Here is an 18,459-nt window from a genome sequence, read left to right as displayed (position 1 = left end):
TGCACTCTCTGGAGTGGGAATAGTAATTATTACCCTTACGCTATCCAACGTTTTAAATAATTAATGGTATAAATATTAAAAGAATATTAAAATATTTATATTTTTTTCATTTTATTTATGTTTGTAAATGTATTAGTAAATTAGACTATATTTTATTAATTTATAAATTTGTAAAATATTTATTACTACTTATTGTTCAGTACATATATATTATATATTTACTGTATATATTTAATTAATGTATTATTATTAAATATGTATTATTTATTAATTTTATACATTATTAGATACTTTTAACTATGTACATTTTATTAATTAGTGTTATTTTCTTTATTTTACATTAATATTATTTAAAAAAACGATATTTTTAACATTGATATTTTTAACATCTATATTATTTTTTCGATATTTTTGTACTTACCATGTTGTAGATAGGATGTCGATATTCTTGCCCTCGATATTTTTGACTCAATATTCCTGTAGGTCGATATTTTGTAGGTCAATATTTTGTCAGTGATCCGAACAAAACAATAAAGATTTAGCATACAATAATCAAAATATGAATATTTTAAAAATAACTTTGAAATACAGTTCCTTCAAGTCCATAGCTCCGTCCGGTGCTATCACAGTGTCGTGAACAATTCAGGCCGACTGTGGTGGCGCGGGCCAGCAGGGCATTGTGGACCTTATGCTGTGCTCCAAAGGATTAATGCAAAAACAACAGTTGATGGACAGAATGCAGAACAATGTCATACATTCACCCCAGTACAGAGATCTGGGCCTACATCCATCGTTTTTTTGCACTCCACACTACCCCAGTTCCGACATGGCCATATGCAAATCAGCCTTGACCCTGTGCCTCATGGGAACAGTGCAGCCCGAACTGCCAAGCCATGTCTTCCCTGGACCGGAATCAAGCATCCTAGGACCGGTTTCTGGCTATCAGCCGTCATCAGCCATGATAGCTTTACTCCAGTGGTGTGGAGAGCACGGGACTCACGTCTGAGCCTACCCTTCCCACTCGGGGTGACAAATGCAAAAACAAAGGATTGGCATCATTGGCCTTGGTTCCCGAGGTTGGTGCAGGAGTCTTTGGGCCCTTGAAGTCACAAGTGTTGCATATCAAACTCTCTGAGGTTGAAGTTTGGAACTCCAGCAGGAATTGGGGGTGTGGTGTGAAGTATAGCGGTGTGACGTGCGGTGCCCTCAGGTCGTGGTTAAGGCAGTGGCTTGGTGACAGTATCTAGCAGTGTAGGCGAGACCAGGGCAGTGTTAAGAAGCGCGGCGATAATGGTCGCAGTGCTGGCAGGTCACAGTGCAAGCAGTGACTTCATCTTTGCTGAAGTGCTGTCATCTGTAGAAGATTTGAAGTTGATGGCACTGGCATCATTAGACCAAGGCTGCGGTGTAGGATGGGGTGGCGCATCGAGCAACTTGCGAGCAGTGCCCTCATGCCACAGTGTGTTCAGTGGTGTCAAAATTGGCATGGAGTGGCAGCGGTAATGATACCAGGTTGGCGATGTGAAGTGAGGAGGTGAGAACTGGGGTGCCCCCAGGTCATGGTGCAAGCAGTGGCTTGGTGGTGGCGGAATCATCGGTGAGATCAGGGTTGTGGTGTGAAGTAGGGCAATGCTCCATGTAGTGCCAACAAGTCACAGAGCCGGCAGAGATGTCGTCAACAACTTTAGGTTGCTTTTTCTTCTGTTGCAGCAAAAAACGCACAGTTCCCAATGATGATGACACATGAACCTGAAGTCTTTGCTGTTCATGAGACTTTTTAAACAGGGGACAAGCTCAACCTCAAGTCCTTGGAGAAACTCAGGAAAATAAGTTGCAGAAAGTACAATCCAGTACTTTCACTGCTCAAGACAGAAGCAACTACTTCAGGCCAATACAGCAAAGCACACAGCAAAGTGGTAGTCCTTTCCGCAGCTTCTCCAGCTCTTCTTCTTGGAAGTTTCATTAGTCCAAAAGAGTTTTTAAGTTCTGGGGTCAAGTATTCATAATTTGTACTGCTTTTAGGCAGAAGGTCTCTGAGGTCAGTAGAAACCAGTTCTGTCCGCTCTAGTCCAGCTTCACTATAGAAGGTGGAGACAGCATTGTGCAGAACAGACACAGCCTATTCAAGTCTTACAGCAAACTCATAACACCAGTGTAATTGCAGAAAAGATCTATTCTGCCTGGCAATGAATCACCCCGGAAGGAAAGGTCACACCTCAACCACCCTTGTGAATATCTCGTTAGTGTGAATGCACATCCCTCCCCAGCCCAGTCACTCCAAAACCAGGAGCTGAATACACAAAGATGCAGAAGCACACAGGATGGTTAAGTAAGGAAATGCCCATTTTCTAAAAAGGGCATTTTCAAACACACTATTTAAATAAACATCTTTTCTAAAAAGATATGTTATTGAATTCTGAGTTCAGAGAGCCTAAACTTTATATCTCTATCTCATCACAATTGAAAGTAACATATGTAAGCTGTTACAGTGCAGCTCCATAGATAGCCTACAGGACAGACAGACTTTCAACAGTGAAAACCGAAATGGACAATATTTCACTATCAAGACATGTAAAACACACCAGTACATGTACTACCATTCACACACACTGAACCCTACCCATGGGGTACCTTGGACCTACATGAGGGGTGCCTTATGAATAGAGAAAGTTAAGGTTAGGGTCTGGCAACAGGGTGCACTTGTCAGGTCGACATGGCAGTAAAAATAATTGTGTGCAGACACTGAAATGGCAGGTCTGAGACTCCTATGGAAAGCTCCTTGTGTGGGTGGCACAACCAGTGCTGCAAGTCCACTACTAGGATTTGATTTACAGGCTCTGGGCACACACAGTGCACTGTACTAGGGACTTACTAGTAAATCAAATATCCCAATCATAACTAATCATAACACAATTTACAGTAAGGGCACTTGCCCTTTACAGCAAATAGCACTAAACCAGCAAAATGTCCAGCACACCATTTAAACAGGAGGTCAAAATTCAAAAAGACAGGAAAAACGTGCCAAAAGATGCCCGGGATAACACCAACACATCCACTAACACTGCTTCTTTCTTTCCTTAATGGACATTTCTGTTCCACTCACCCACCAGATACTAACATTTGAATGAGGTAGTGCATTACCTGCCAAAGTCAAAGTCAAAGTATGCCTTATTCGAGGTTTCATTCATAAAAGCAAGACATACAGTAATTAAAAATTCAATTAAATTTACCATTCATCATTACGAATACTAAGCATACTATTTACAAATTTTGACTCGGTTAAAAACCAGTGCAATGTTCAGTACATGAGATAATAAAATAGATTTAAAAAATACAAAAAAGATAAGATAGCATAGATTAAAACAGTTTATAATAAAACTGTTAGCGAAATATAAAAATGCAGAGAAACATTCCAAACAGAGAATAATCAAATGACTAGCAGTCTCTGTCTAATCGACCATGCCCATCCTAAGTATTTAGCAGTGGCTATTACTATCCATGTTAAAGTGCTAGTGCATATTACACGTAGAGCATTGGTACCCCTGATTGCCCCCAAATTCCTACATATCGGTACTAACCACACATGTCTGGGGTCAGAATAAGCCGGGCAGGTAAATAACAAATGGCCCGTTGTTTCTTTAGCCAGGTCACACGCAGGGCATATATCACTCAGTCCACCATCCCATCTGGCTGTCAAGGATCTAAGAGGAAGTGATCCTACTCTCAGTTGAAACAAGAGCTTTCTATCACCAGGCCTGGTTATGAAATTCCAATAGGGTTCCAGGGAAGGATACAATGTAACGTCTAGAAAAGTCTTAGTCATAGATCCTAGACCAGAGCTACCCCAAGCCTGGGATGCTATTTTCTCCCAATAGATTTCTTTTAGCACCTTTTTTGATGGAAAGGTTGCTCCTGCTGGGTCAACCCAGAGTGCGCTCATACCAAGCTCAGACAATACTGTCTTTAGTGTTTTGAGCCACTCGTTTTTGTGGAATGTGTCTAACTTCATGATATCTAAGAACCCTAAGGCGTAGTGAGAGAGCTCCGGTGTAGTCCAGAGCCTACGCCAATACAGTAATGGACGAAGCCTGGCCAAGTCGGTGACAGCTTTTCTGCCTAGCTCATACCTAAGAGGCAGCAAAGGAGTGCTCTTAGGAAGACCAGTAATTGCCCGCAAAAACTTGTTTTCCGATGATTGGAGCAAAGATAATTTCTCGAACCCCCAAAGCTCTGCACCATAAAGTGCAGATCCGAGGGCCTTTGCTTCATACACCTGGAGGACGGGCTTTACAGGTTTTGTTAAAGATTTTCTGTGTTCAGAGCTAATAGCACCTGACAGCTGCCTATGTCTTAGTGTAGCAATATCTATATGCTGTCCCCAGCCATTCTTATTTGAAATATGTATACCGAGGTAGGTAAAGGTATTCATCACCTCTAGAGGACGGTCGTTCATAATGATTTTTGATTTAAAACTTCGGTGGGGGTTAAAAATCATCAGTTTAGTCTTTGCGACATTAACTTCGAGCCCATGCTCCTTACAGAATAAATCAAAAATAGACAGGCACGCTGCACACCACTTGGAGTTTTTGATAAGAGGAGCGTGTCATCTGCAAACATTAAAATAGGCATTTTTAAGCCAGCTAATGAAGGGGCGTCTACCTCTGCAGATTGCATACCTGCAACCACTCCATCAATATATAATGTAAAAAAGGTAGGTGCCATTGCACATCCTTGTCGGACTCCCCTCTCCACCGGAAAATCCTCTGTCACCATCCCCTGGCCTCCCCACTGTATCTTAGCATAAGTTGCTGTGTGCAGCCGCATTACCAGTGTCAGTAATTCAGTTGGTACACCCAAGTTCTTTAAAACAGACCACAGCTTCGACCGTGGAACTAGGTCGAAGGCAGCCCGCAAGTCGACAAAAGCCGCATACAGGCTGCCCCCTCCCAGGACCACGGTCCTCCACTGCAACAAACTGAAACGGAAGACCTGGTCTACCGTGCTTGTGGACCTGCGAAATCCCGCCTGGAAGGGAGACAAGGCATTATTTTCCTCCGCCCCATCTAATAACCTATTCACGATCGCACGCCCTACTATCTTTTGAGAAGTATCAATTAGGCTTATTGGCCTGTAATTGCCAGGCTGGGATCGATCGCCTTTCTTAAAAACAGGTATTATAACCGCACCCTTCCAGGATATCGGTACCTCGGCACCCCTAGCAATAGCATTAATAATTAGACAGATGTACTTGCACCATCACTCCTTATCATTGATAAAGACGTCGGTCGGTACACCGTCCAATCCAGGGGCGCACCCACTGGCCACAGAATTCAAAGCAGCCAAAATCTCTTAAGGACAGAAAGGATTTTCTTTGAAATGGGTTGAAGTTATGATTTCTGCAGTAGGGACCTGGATTGTTTCAGCATATTGCATTTGGAAAAATTTTACCCATACCCCTTCCAGAACATTGTTGTTTGGAGGGTCAGGAAAACCCTCCCCTCCCACTTCACAATATTCCAGAATAATCTAGAATCATTTCTGTCACTGGCTCTTTTCAATTCAGACCAGTGGTGCTCATCCCAATCTTTTTTTGCCTTTATTATAGAATTTTTATATTCCCTTCTGGCAGATTGTATAGCAATGGCCTGTCTCTCTTTTATAGCAACCCCCAGAGCAAATTGTGCATCGCGACAACAGTGATTATACCATCCTGGATGTTTAGGAGCTCCTGGTCCATTGTTCTTTACAAGCTTAAGAAAGTGGTTCTTTATTAACGAGAAAAGGGTTTCATGGATTTCAGCCACACTACCTAAACCTGAGCAGGAGGACATATTATCTTCCAGGGCTAATATTGCCTTGTCAGCCTAGGCATTAATATTCTCCATGGCCTGCAAGTTAGACACTACATTAGTCCATTTCAACCTTCTCATATCATTCGGGGGGACAATCAATGGTGAGGTAGAAGAAATGGTACCTAATGGCTCGTTAGAAGATGCCCACCATTTGTGTTTTGTATACAGTGGATTATGGTCACTTTCGCACCTTCCCACAACCTCCATATCACATACTAACGGCCAGAGTTCCAGGCTACAAAGTACATAATCAATTCGACTTCTATGCCACCCATTGTCAAAAGTCATTGCCCCAAGCTTATCACTGGAAGTCCTCCCATTTAGTGCTCTTAGACCATTTTCAAGACACATAGCATTTAGTCCAATCACATCCTCTGTCCATCTGATAACTGATTTCAACTCTAATTTGGGAACTCCCCATTGCCAATCCACATCATCGCCAAGGAAGTTCTCATCTGTGGCTAGGGGTTCGAACGTTCGATTGAAATCACCTGCAATGATAATGTTTTTGTCTTGGGAGTATCTCTCAAGTAGGGAACCCAAGGCCGCTAAAACCTCTAGCCTCCCATTACTGGAACTCCTAACATACACATTGTAGACGTCAATCAATCACAAACTATCCGAGGTCATTCTAATTAGTTGGATGTCATTATGGCTAGTGTCCATTACTTTAATGTCTAATTTCAGTGACTGTCGGACCCAGATGGTAAGACCACCCATTGGTCTCCCCTTATGGCCCTTTAATGCAGGAACAGAATAATTCAGAAAGCCTTGTGCAAAAGATGGATCACAGCACCATGTTTCCTGGAATATACACAAATCAAAAGAGTTGATAAAAGAAACCCAATCACCAGAGTCAAGTTTTGAAGCGAGGCCAGCAATGTTCCATGAGAGAAATTTCCCCCCCACATCCTTAGTGCCATCCAGGGGCTTGGGTAAAACATCAGCCTCGTTAACCAGTGGTAGATCTTGTAGGACAAGACTTTGCAAGTCAGTGTAGTGGATGGAGTGGATAGCACTCTTTTTCGTAAGCCCAAGCTCTAGATAATCCTTGGCCAAAGGGGCCACATCCCTTTTTGTGCCTTTATCATGTGTAGAAGGATAGAAATGTACACTCTCAAGGGCAGGCTGCAAATGTTGTCTATCTAGAGATGCAACACTCAATTCAGGGCCACAGACCTTGTTATTTCTCAGAGGGATCTTACTCTTATTTCCAGTTAGTGCCCTTCCTTTCAGACTAACAACTGGCTGAGGGAGTGATGGTTGTCAATAAATGTCATTTAGGCCAGAATCAGTCTTCCCTCTCATAAGTTCCAAGGTATCAGGGATGGGCATTACAATATGGGGGCAAGTTTTCCTCAACTGTATCTGAGTTTGCGTGGGACCACTACATCTAAATTCCAAGGTAAAAAGATTTTCTGCCAGGAAAGGGGATTTCAATATTAAGTCTATAGAGTCGCTGACTAGGTCAGGGCGGCTCAATCTTCTCGCCTCTATGATATCTTCCCTAATCACCGAACGGCATCCTCTGACATGGCGCAGCCAGTAAATGGCTTTGTTAGTCAGAGAATCCGGGTGCTCTCTGTTTCCATATATTCGGCTTGTTAATTTTGGAACATTAGTCAAATATATTATATTTTTATTTTTATTAGGGTCGATTTTATAATGACGGTTCATTTTTATTCCTGCCCCTTGAGTTAATGAACCATCAGTCATGTTGGGCGAGTTTAATTGGGGCGCCACTGGCCTCTTGATAGTTTGGCTAGTTAATAAACCCTTCCCCATGCTTTTAGGGCTTTGGGGAGGTAAGCCAGTGTCCCTCACTTTCTGCACAGAATTTTTGGTATTTAAATCTGTTGTTTTCCCCATTGTCTTAGTGTTAGTTTGAATTTCCCATCTACCTTGTGGAACTTTAATTAGGTCGCTGTTTTTCCTTGTGATTGGGTTGGATATTGACTGCCCCACTTTGGGTTTTGAATTTATTGTAGACATATTTTTTTCCGAAATCTGGGAGGTTAGATTAACAATTAATGACCTCAGTGCCTCTATTTCATCTTTTAATAAAATCACCAAGTTAGATAGAGTGCCAATATCCATGGGCGACGAGCTGCCACTGTCACTGGTGTTAATAATAGGAGGGTGAGGCTCATTATGCACCTCTGCTAAAACTGCAAACCTATTACCTAGAAGGATATGAGGGGCTGTTACAGTTTGTACAATCTCATAATCCTGGTCACCAAGGCTAGGCCCTGTTACAAGGGTAGGAAATTCGTTCAGCTCATTAGGGCAAACCTCTAGAGGGATGACTAGACTCTCCTGGCTTTTCCGCTTCCGTTTGGCTTTAAACATGCCGGTATTTTTGGTTGCTCATTGGAGAGGTTATTTATGGCTGGGTTGTCCCCTCCCTTGTCTTGCTCGGGATACACCGTTTGATTTGTGTCGAGGATTTCCCTGCACTCCTCCACAAGTATGTCAATGCGGTCAATGACGTCACTAGTGGCAGGGTGATTGGCCTTTTTACCTAATCTTTACTTCTTACGAAGTTTATGGCCATTGTCTAGCCCATTTCCCCCCTCCATCAGTTTTCGTTTCCCCATTTAGCCTGTAAAGGTGGAATGGGTGGCTGTCCTTTTATAATAATATACTGTCCGGAATAGTACTATTGTTAGTAAGAAAGGGGCAAATGTCTTACGATTACTTGGCTGGATGTTAGCGATGTGGCCCGTCCCGTCCCAGGTCGTCCCCGGAAGGCCACAGACGGCCTGCCCTCTGCCCGGGCTCAGCCTGGCGCTGCCCGCACGCGTTCCACGGGGCGGGAGGCGTTTGATGGTCTTAAGGCGCCACCGGGCACATGGGTAGCATCAGAGGACTGCGCCGGCCCCCAGTGCTGCTGGGAAATGTAGTCCTGGCGTGACTACTGCCGTTCCCCTCACGGCGTCCTTGGATGCTGGAAAGTGCTGCGAGCTCCTGGCGCATGGGCCGTTCCCCTCACGGAAGGCAGCATTCTGCGATTTTGCATTACCTGCCAAATTAGTGCTCCCACCTTTGTTTCTGCAGAATTAACTCTCCTCTGTTGTACCAGACATATTTACTACACAACTAATTATTAAACTACCCACAACTAACCCCTACAAACCTCAACTACATACTCAATCCTTTAAACTGCCTAAATATATAAGATAGAGACACCAACTAACAGACAACTACAAAACACACACAAAATCAAAGACAAAGCAGAAAAATATTGATATACAATACCTTTTACAAAGATAACAAATTAATTAAGGTAAAGTACATGCAAAACTGCTTTCTTTCAATTTCTTTCGACTGGCTACAAGTAGGACATTTTATTTTGGTCTTTATAAGGTATTTGATTCCTGCAGATAGTTGTTTTCATAAATATCAAAGGATATACTCAATTTTGATTAGTTATAATTGATGCCAGTATATAATTTGTACACCACAGCCACAGCACACATATACATTATATTGTTAAATAATTGTCAAAGGACAATAAACTCAATGATCAAATATTTTAGAAAATGTTACATATACCACAGTGGTGTCAAATGTTTTTGGGAAAATATAAGATTAGTTGATTATGTAGGATGTATGTTCCCTTTTTCAGGTTGTAGGATAATGAACACACCCTCCTGTGTGATAAAGGGTTCTTTAGTGTTAGCCTATAAAGAGTTGTGTGAACTTATGTGGAGAACTACACATATTATTGAATTCAACATGAGTGTGAGACATGGCAAGCCATTAAAACTTTTCATGGCACACTCCTCACATTGTTCCTTATTTAATTATGGCTCAAAATTAGCATATTCTGCTAATTTGATTTACATATGATCATGGTGCCTAACCTGCAGGCTATTGTTTCTACCTTCTAGTGCAGGATTTTTAGAACAGTATTATATGATTTTTAAATAAAGCCTACATCTAAAGGTGAATGCAATATATTGTTCAAATATAGACACTTGCAGAAGATGAACATTGAATAGCGTAAGGGTACTGAGCTTTCAGTAAGGGCAATTATATGTTAACACCATATTTGTAATATATAATTGAACTGCATTACGTTTGTGTTTTGGACCAGATTTTTTAAGCACATTTCACTGTGAATTATTGATCAATCAAATTATATAATTTAGTTATTTGCAAAAATGAAAATATGATCTTAAGTGTACATAGTAGCGTGTCACTGCAGATATTGATTACAAAGTAATCCATTCCTTACATAAACAACATTTTATAGTTTGGAGTAGTGTTTTATTTTTACCATAAACTACCTAAACTGAACTACAAATCTGAATGCATCTGCTAATAGGTTTGTTACAATTATATCCTCATGTGTATGTGAGACATCAATGTTGGTATAAGAAAGAATATAAGTAATGTAATATTTTTATAGAGACAATAAGAAAAAATACTGATAATATTGAGTTCTTTGTCATGCTCACATGTCTATCATTGCTATCATCCAGATTCATAACATACTTTGAATTGTAGACTATGTGTTTCTGTTAAATGTGTGCATTATTTATAATATAGCTATGTCCTTATCTAATAAGATGTTTCCAAAACTGTTGTGGTGTTGTTTGTATAATTTGTTTTGAAACTTGATTTACTTACTGCTTTAGAATATGAATTTTACATGCAGGAGAAGGTTACATAAGGTTGATTGCCTTTTTGAAAGCTTTATGTGTGTCATTAATGTAATTTCGATTTATGCAATTAATATTAGGAGTTAATGCTGTTAGTATTTACGAGACATAGGGTTGCTATGATCTGTATGGGCAAGAAATTCCCTGAGTTGGAAGCGTGGTTGAGGGATGTGCATGAATGGATGCTGGCAGAGGAAGTCCACATAAAAAGCATCCGAAGGGATGACAAGGTAGAAGAGGATTTTGCAACATGGAGGGCGCTTTGTAACACATTTCTAACAGTCGACTCAAATGCAAGAGATCAAAATGAGTGAGGAATGAGTGAAGATATGACAGAGGGAGAACTGGAATGAGTTTTCTGTCAGACTCCTTGCATCCTAACGCTTTGCTATATCAAAAATCAGGAGCTTCTACTTAAAGCATGGGATTCTGCTGTACTATTCACCAGTATGTGCTGATTAAAGCTGTACACCTGTTGCATTTTTGTTGAAAAGATAAATAAAGGTAATGCAAAAATAAATGCATATGTATGTTGTCAGAATAATGACATTGAGGTGTTGAATAATTATATATTATACCATAAAAAAATAAGTATTAAAACTAATATCATTTAATGACTATGAATAGATAATTCATGGTTAGGTGGAAAATGTGATTAAACATCCAGTTGAAATAAAGACACAGGAAACAAATGTGTATTACATTTCTTTACTAAGTAAGTAAGAAAGTAACTAACTTCTTTCAACAAGTTAATGATCAGTGTATTCGTTAAAACCGAAATGACACTTAACTTTACGGCAGAGGAACGAGTTTGGAAGATTAATGAAAGCTCAGCACAACAGTAAGTGTTCTAAAAAGTACAAAACTTAAAATTTGAATTAGCTACGAAGGAAGCTTTATGCAGGAAATATCTGGCCAAAATGTACACCATAACATCAACACTGGATTGCAGATAAAATGCAAAACAATCTGTGCAATGACAATAACAGGACTAAGGAAACAAACGAGCAAGAAGACCTCACTATTGTTTATTTTGCCACCTTGCAATGCATAATAGTAATTCCTAAATCTTTTTCATATGATGACTCAGCATGATCCTCACATTGGTCCATATTTATGAAAAAGTGGTGCAGTACAGCATGACACCTTGCTGCATTGTGACACTGGGAGATGCACTGGATTTAAAGCAATATAAAGATATTTCTCCTTATTACACCTTTCTTGGACAGGCATATCTCACTGGCGCATTTCCAGGTTTATCTGTTATTGTAAATCTGGGAATGCATCAAAATCCATGGATGTTGCATGGGAACACCCAAGCATCACCCTTAGAAATATCTTCCGAGTGCAGGTTAATGCAACCCAGCAATTTGCCCTGCATTACATTACTCAAGATTTATGAATCTGCACAAGGTGGCCTTGCTTGGCTTCATAAATACAAGTCTTCATCTGTGATGCTCTTGCATCATATTGCGTGGGGCAAAAGTGACTCAAAGGGGCTCATACATATGCCCAATAATGATAAAGGAGAAGACATATGAGCTTTGTGACCAACAGGGGAAACAGATGTAGGCTGTAGTGGTAGCTAAAACACCAAAGAGTGCACTGAAGGCTACAGTTAAATCCCTGACAAGGTGCTGCTGAGTTTGTAAAACAGCAACAATGTTGCTGGTTGAGTACACTAATGGTAGACAGATAGGAGTCTATCTTGGTATCCATTCCATGGTATAAATATTGGAGAGAGAAATTGATGAGCTCTAGCTGCTTTGGTACATAACTACTAACAGAAGGAGAAGACTGGTGTTGATCCCTCTCCTCCTTCATGACTTGAGCCATGCCAACTAGAGACTCATCAGTTTTGTGGAGGCCAGAATGATTGTTTTTGACAGCCTGAGCCAATGTCTTGGTGGAGCCTAGACAACTCTTGACTTCTTCAAGAATGTTTGTCAATATCTCCACTCCTGACTTGATCTCTTTCACCAGTCGTTGCTGTGCCCTGTAAACTTTGCATTTGAAGCTGACTTCAGGGTCTCCTTGATCTACAGGAACAAAGCATTACAGATGTTGTCTTGGCAAGGATGCTGTCTCAGTTCACTTTCGGACACAGTGATATTGTTGATCCAGAATCACCCACAACCTCCATTAGGTCGAAAAAGGTGACCTCTTGCAAGGAGTGCAGGTTGGAATTGAAGGCATCAAGCACACCATTATTAGACATTTCCTTAAGACAATGATGTTCTTCCTAGGATTTAGTAAACTGCTATGTTTGGATTTTCGTATATCAGAATTACATTTTAAAGATATCTAGACAACCATTCTATCAATATTGATAAATTTAATTTTCTGAAACAAAATGTAAACGTTAGCCTATCCCACTAATTGAAAACAACAATTACAATAAATGTATCCAAAGATGATGTTAGCCCAAAGATTGACAACTGTTTTACCGTGGTTTAATGTCCGTTTTTAACATAGGCCCAACCCCAAAAAACTTTAACCTTGACACATACACTCACAACACTATTTGCATTGCAATATTAGAAATAAATGCAGTAGCGCAGCCCATTGTGCCGCCTTAGTTTACTGTTCACCTAGTACCATGGATGTTCCCATGCATACACATATCGAATTTTACAAACATGCACATCTGCAAAAAACATTTAGACATAGATTTGAGCAAAAAGCCTGCGCATGGATGAGTCTGGGGTAACTCCAAAAATATATTTGTAAATCACCATATTATTTCTTCTTTACATTTGTGATCAATTCTGAGGAACACATCCATAGAGAGCAAACGGCACAAGGACTATGTTTGGGGCAGCAAGCGAGCACTTCCTGAAAAATAAAAACCTGCTGCATTTCTCAAAGGTGCCTGCATTGGCACAAGGCAACACAAGGTGTGGTAGCACATGGAGAGAGTAGAAATGCAGCATTTATGTGTAGATAATGCACAGTACTACTCTCTACAATGATGCAATTCATCACAACAACTATGCTTGCTAGACAGTGTGGCACCACCTATTTGGAAGCATGCACCTGCATGTGCAAGGGAGAAAGAGATAAGCTAGAGGTATGTATTTACATTTGGTCTATTGGCAATGTATAGATTATTCAGTCAATGAAGGTTTCAATAAAAGCAAAAGGTTTTTTTTCTGTGCAGCACAATAAAAAGACTTATCACTTACACATTGCTGTGTAACAATGGAATAGTTCAAATTCCTTCATATCAAAAATAATTCTCAATAATACATTTACTATCAGTTAGGAGAACAATTAGTATATATCCACAAACATTTACTCACAGGAAAATATTGTGACAACAGATTAAACCTGTTCTGACATCCTGACATGATGGATTTTAAAAATATCTGATTAGGATCACTTGGAGTAACTCCCATGGGTGTGTTTTTGTTGTATGTGAAAGTTTTGTGATATATTATACAGAGATCAAATAATTACAATATGTATTAGTTCCAGGGACCTGTTTATACGTATTAGTAGTATCAAACAAATGTAAAGGGTAATGCTTTTTTAATGCTCAATACATTCAAAAATATATTAAAATAAAGTGTGTACTGAGTCTTCAAGAACCAAGGAAGTATACTTCACTTTGCATACTGTGTGGTCCAGTCTATTTCGTAAAAAAAAAAAAATACACACGTTTGATCCTTTACTTTTTAAGATGTGCTCATAATGAGGAAGAAATTATAAACATATATCTAAAGAACAACAACGAAGGAGAAGTTATAATCACATTGAAATATGTTTAATCCTGTTAATCCTAGATTAATAACTCTAAGAAACTGGAGTATTATTTGAGGTGTGGGGGTGAGACCCACTCAAAAATTAACCATAATCTTTGTCAGGCTTAGCTTAGAGTAAATGTGTAAAGTAATCATGCAGTAACTACACAGTAATAAAGTGAAAACACATCTCAAGAAGCATCCCAAACCAATATAGAAAAATAGAGAACATTTTATTAGATAAAATCAAATCAAAACAACAAAAATAAAATGGAATAAGTAGAAACTGAGATATTGATTTTTAAAGTTTGAGCTAAAAATAGTGCCATACAGTAGAAAGCAACTACTGCAGGTATTTTGCGACACTCTACCGGGTCAAAGTCAAGAATTAAGTCTATCCATGATGGATTGCCAGTCACAAGCAGGAACCAGGTCTGTCCTGGCTGAAAGTTACCTTTGGACTTTATGGAGATCAAATGACTTTATTGTGATCAGACAGCAGACTAGATTCGATGAGGGGCATCAACAATGCCAAGAAATTACAGTGCGAGCACTCTGAGCCCATCGGAATTGCTTGAATATTGATCAGGTACTGCTCAGCTTCGAGTCTTTAGTTAGGTAGGGAGGAGTACACTCTGAACACAGTCAAAGGTCTAGAACAATGGGGGCAGTACTTGGGGTTCACAACTCACTCCTGCGGAGGCCACCAGAAGGGACCAGGTCAGGTCCATTTGGGAGTAATCAGCTGGAAAGCAGGAAAAAGGCCTCTGGAAGTTTAATGTGGCCATGAGGCTCAAAAAGGAGGTCAGCCAACTGACCTTTGGTGTCAATTATGGAGTCCTGAAGTCAATTTAAGAAAGGTTTCAATCTTCCTTTTTCAGACATCAGGGTGGTCTTCTTCTGGTTTTTTCCAGGCCCATGAGTGTTCTTGGGAGCGTTCTGGGGATGCCCAGTGCTTTTTTGTGCGTGGTGGAAATCCTTTGTCCACCTTCTAAACCACTTTAAGGGAGCTCCCCCCTCCGACTGGGTTTAGAGCTAACCTTCTGAGAACAACACAAGGAAGGTTGGCCTGATTTGGCCATGAAGCTCATGAAGGGACTGGTCACAGCCCCCCAGTCCCCATTGCAAACTCCCTCCCCACACACTGGCCCTTTCCCCACAATGTTGGAGCACTGTAGGAGCAATAGACATCTCACCACAGGGGAGCCATTAGTAGTCAGGTGACAGCTAGACACCGGCAAACATGCTTTTTGGTTTTAGAAAGGAACACAACATCATTCTAAAGGTGTCTTTTCCAAAACAGGAATGCTAAATCTGTCTTGACTCTTACATTTGATTTGTATTACTAATAAAATGAGCGGTTAAATTATTATCTAGCTGTTGCCAAACTTAATTTAGCACTTATTAGGTGTAATAGTGTAAATCATTATTAGCCTAGTGGAGAGACAGCCGTTTCACAGTGGAAAACGAATTTGGGGGTTTTCTTCTGCCAGGACATGTAACATATTAAATATGTATGCCCTACTTTTGAATACTATGAATTCTGTCCTATGGGGATGTAAGTCCTAAGTTAGGGGTCACTTGTAAGTATTAAAAAAAGAAAGGCTTTCCAAAACACTTACTTTGACAAGTCGAAATGGCAGTGTAAACTGCACCGCAGGCTGCAGAGGCAGGCTGCAGAGGGAGGTTTTTCCAGTGCTACTTTAGTGAATGGCATAATGAGTGCTGTAGTTCACAGGTAGTATTTAATTTACATACCTTGGTACATGTAGTAGCACATCTAGAGACTTACATACCCCTGGCCTCAAAGGGAGCAAGGGATTGCCCCCTCTGAGGCCAGGGGCCACAAAGAAAGTTCAAGAGTAGCAGGGAGCAAGCTTGAGGTCGCACCAGCGACACATGACAACCCCTTTGGCTACTGTTACCAGACATGGGACATATGGTGACCCTGATTTTAACCCATAAAGCATTTTTTTTGGTCTCTTCCATGCTTACAGATGTAAACTCTTCTAGACTGTCATTCCGTTGATCGTTCCCTTCAGGGTTCTGATTGTGTGCTCATGGGCACCTCCTCGTTAAGCCCAAAAAAACATTAAAAACGGTCTCAACTTTAGTCATGACAAATGTGGCCAAGGCCTCACACAGCTCTTGGCTGGGCTGTGGCCCTGCCACTTTGGGAGATGCAAGGCTAGAGAGTGTTCTGAATAATTCTTTTGAACCGTTGCTAGCCTGATTGATACGATTAGTAAAATGCTCTCGTTTTGCTTGGGCAATCAACTTCTTATATTCAAGAAGACTGTGTTTTATGATCCTCTTGTCCATTTCCTTATAGCCTTTGCCCCATTCCCGCTCAAGCTTTTTACACCCTAATTTTGCCAGTCTGATGTCCTCAATGAACCAGGGGGCTGATGGAACCTCCCTCTACATGCGACCTCTTTTAGCTGGCACTATGGTCACACTTGCTTGGTTCAGCCAACTCGTATATGCTAACGCCGCTTCCTCCACATCTAGTGAAATTTCCTCTTTAGATGCCATTAGGAGTTCCGCCAGATCACTCCCTTCCAACTTGTTCCAGGCTCTGCTGATCTTATTTTTTTGGGGCCGGACTCTATGTTAGTAGGCTTCCTAACAACAATACTAAGCTCTACTATTGGGTGGTCAGACCATGCAACTGGCCATATTCCCGCAAACACCACTGATGGATGGTTGGAAAATAAACCATCCAACGTATGGCCGGCGCAATGGGTGGGTCCCACCACTAATTGTTTAAGATCAGCTCCTTCCATCAAGTCAAGTAAGGCCATAGTCTCAGGGTCACTACCATCCTCCAAATGAAAGTTGAAGTTCCCTAGTATCGTAAAGGTCTCCTCACACATACCTACTTCTAATAAGCTCCCCATAGCGGCCAAGAAATAATTTTTGGCCCCTGGAGGCCTATATAATAGTGATCCTTTAAACACCTGGTGATTAAGAAGTTTAAAATTGAAAGATAGAGCTTCACAGGCATCCATCAATATAGGCTTAAAGATAGCCTTGATGGCACTTTGGTAGATCACAGCTAGACCACCTCCTCTTTTCCCCTTCCTGTCCTGCCTATGGTAGAGATATCCAGAGGGGGTGGCCTTCACTACATCTGGCCCTGATGCAGCATCCATCCAAGTTTCCATAATGAATGCTATTTGGATGCCTTTATCTATTAATATCTATTAATAGCTCTGCACATTCCATGCTGTGTTTCATCAGGGACCTAGCATTAATGGATACACATTTGAACTTTTGCTCAACCTCCTTTCTGGCCCCCCTTTCCTCAACCCCTTTTCCTGAATAGAGGTCATAAGCCATCTGGGTAGAACTGTCTTACAGCCCAAGCAGGTTCTGACACTATGGGATGGCTCGCTACAGAGGTCTAAGCTGGGACAGTCAGTCCCTCCGCACATGCCCCTAAGGCCCAGTAGCATTTCCTTGTCATACCTGATCAGGGTACCTTTACCTGACATGGTCCCACCCAGGGTCCCTGCGCTGAGCGCGGGCCGAGCACGGACAGGCGCAGACGGGCTTGCCTTTGGCGCGCCTGCAACCCTTCAGGACTATGCCTCCATGTGTGTCAAGACCATTCTGGAGGATAGAGGTTTCATTACTTGCCATGGTAAAAAATTGGAAAATGTGGCGTGAGAATGCATCACATTTTGTTACAGGCGTTGATGCAAATGACTCTTGCATGATGCAATCCATGCTGCAGCACCAACTGGCTTGATGCACAGAACTCTGACTTGTGCCACACAAAGAGTTTTGTCATCGCTGTGTGGCGTTTGACTTGTTGCGCATCATATTGTAAATGCTGCATATCCTGGAGGCAAAAAAGCTACGTAATGCAGAGTATCTTTTCATGAAGCAACACAATGCACTATTGTGTCGGTCTTTCTAAATTTGGGCCTTGATCTTGAGTAGGCATTTGAGTTCCCAATGGGTCTATACACAGCAAAATGTGGTTAGCACACAGTGATATTCTTTCACTTTAGTCCTGGTCTCACCTCACCGCCTCAAACGAGAGTCTTCTATTACACACTTTGCCAAAAGCTCAATTGTCAGTGCTCACATGGTCATGAGCATCACTGTCTTGTTTCTTGGTGTATGGAGCAACCCAGTGTATGGATCACTAGGGAGTGCCTCTTATCCTTACATTGGGGTTTGGTTCCA

This window comes from Lissotriton vulgaris, chromosome 6, assembly GCF_964263255.1.
Source record: "Lissotriton vulgaris chromosome 6, aLisVul1.2, whole genome shotgun sequence".
NCBI lineage: Eukaryota > Metazoa > Chordata > Amphibia > Caudata > Salamandridae > Lissotriton > Lissotriton vulgaris.
Note: the sequence above shows the minus strand (reverse complement) of the source record.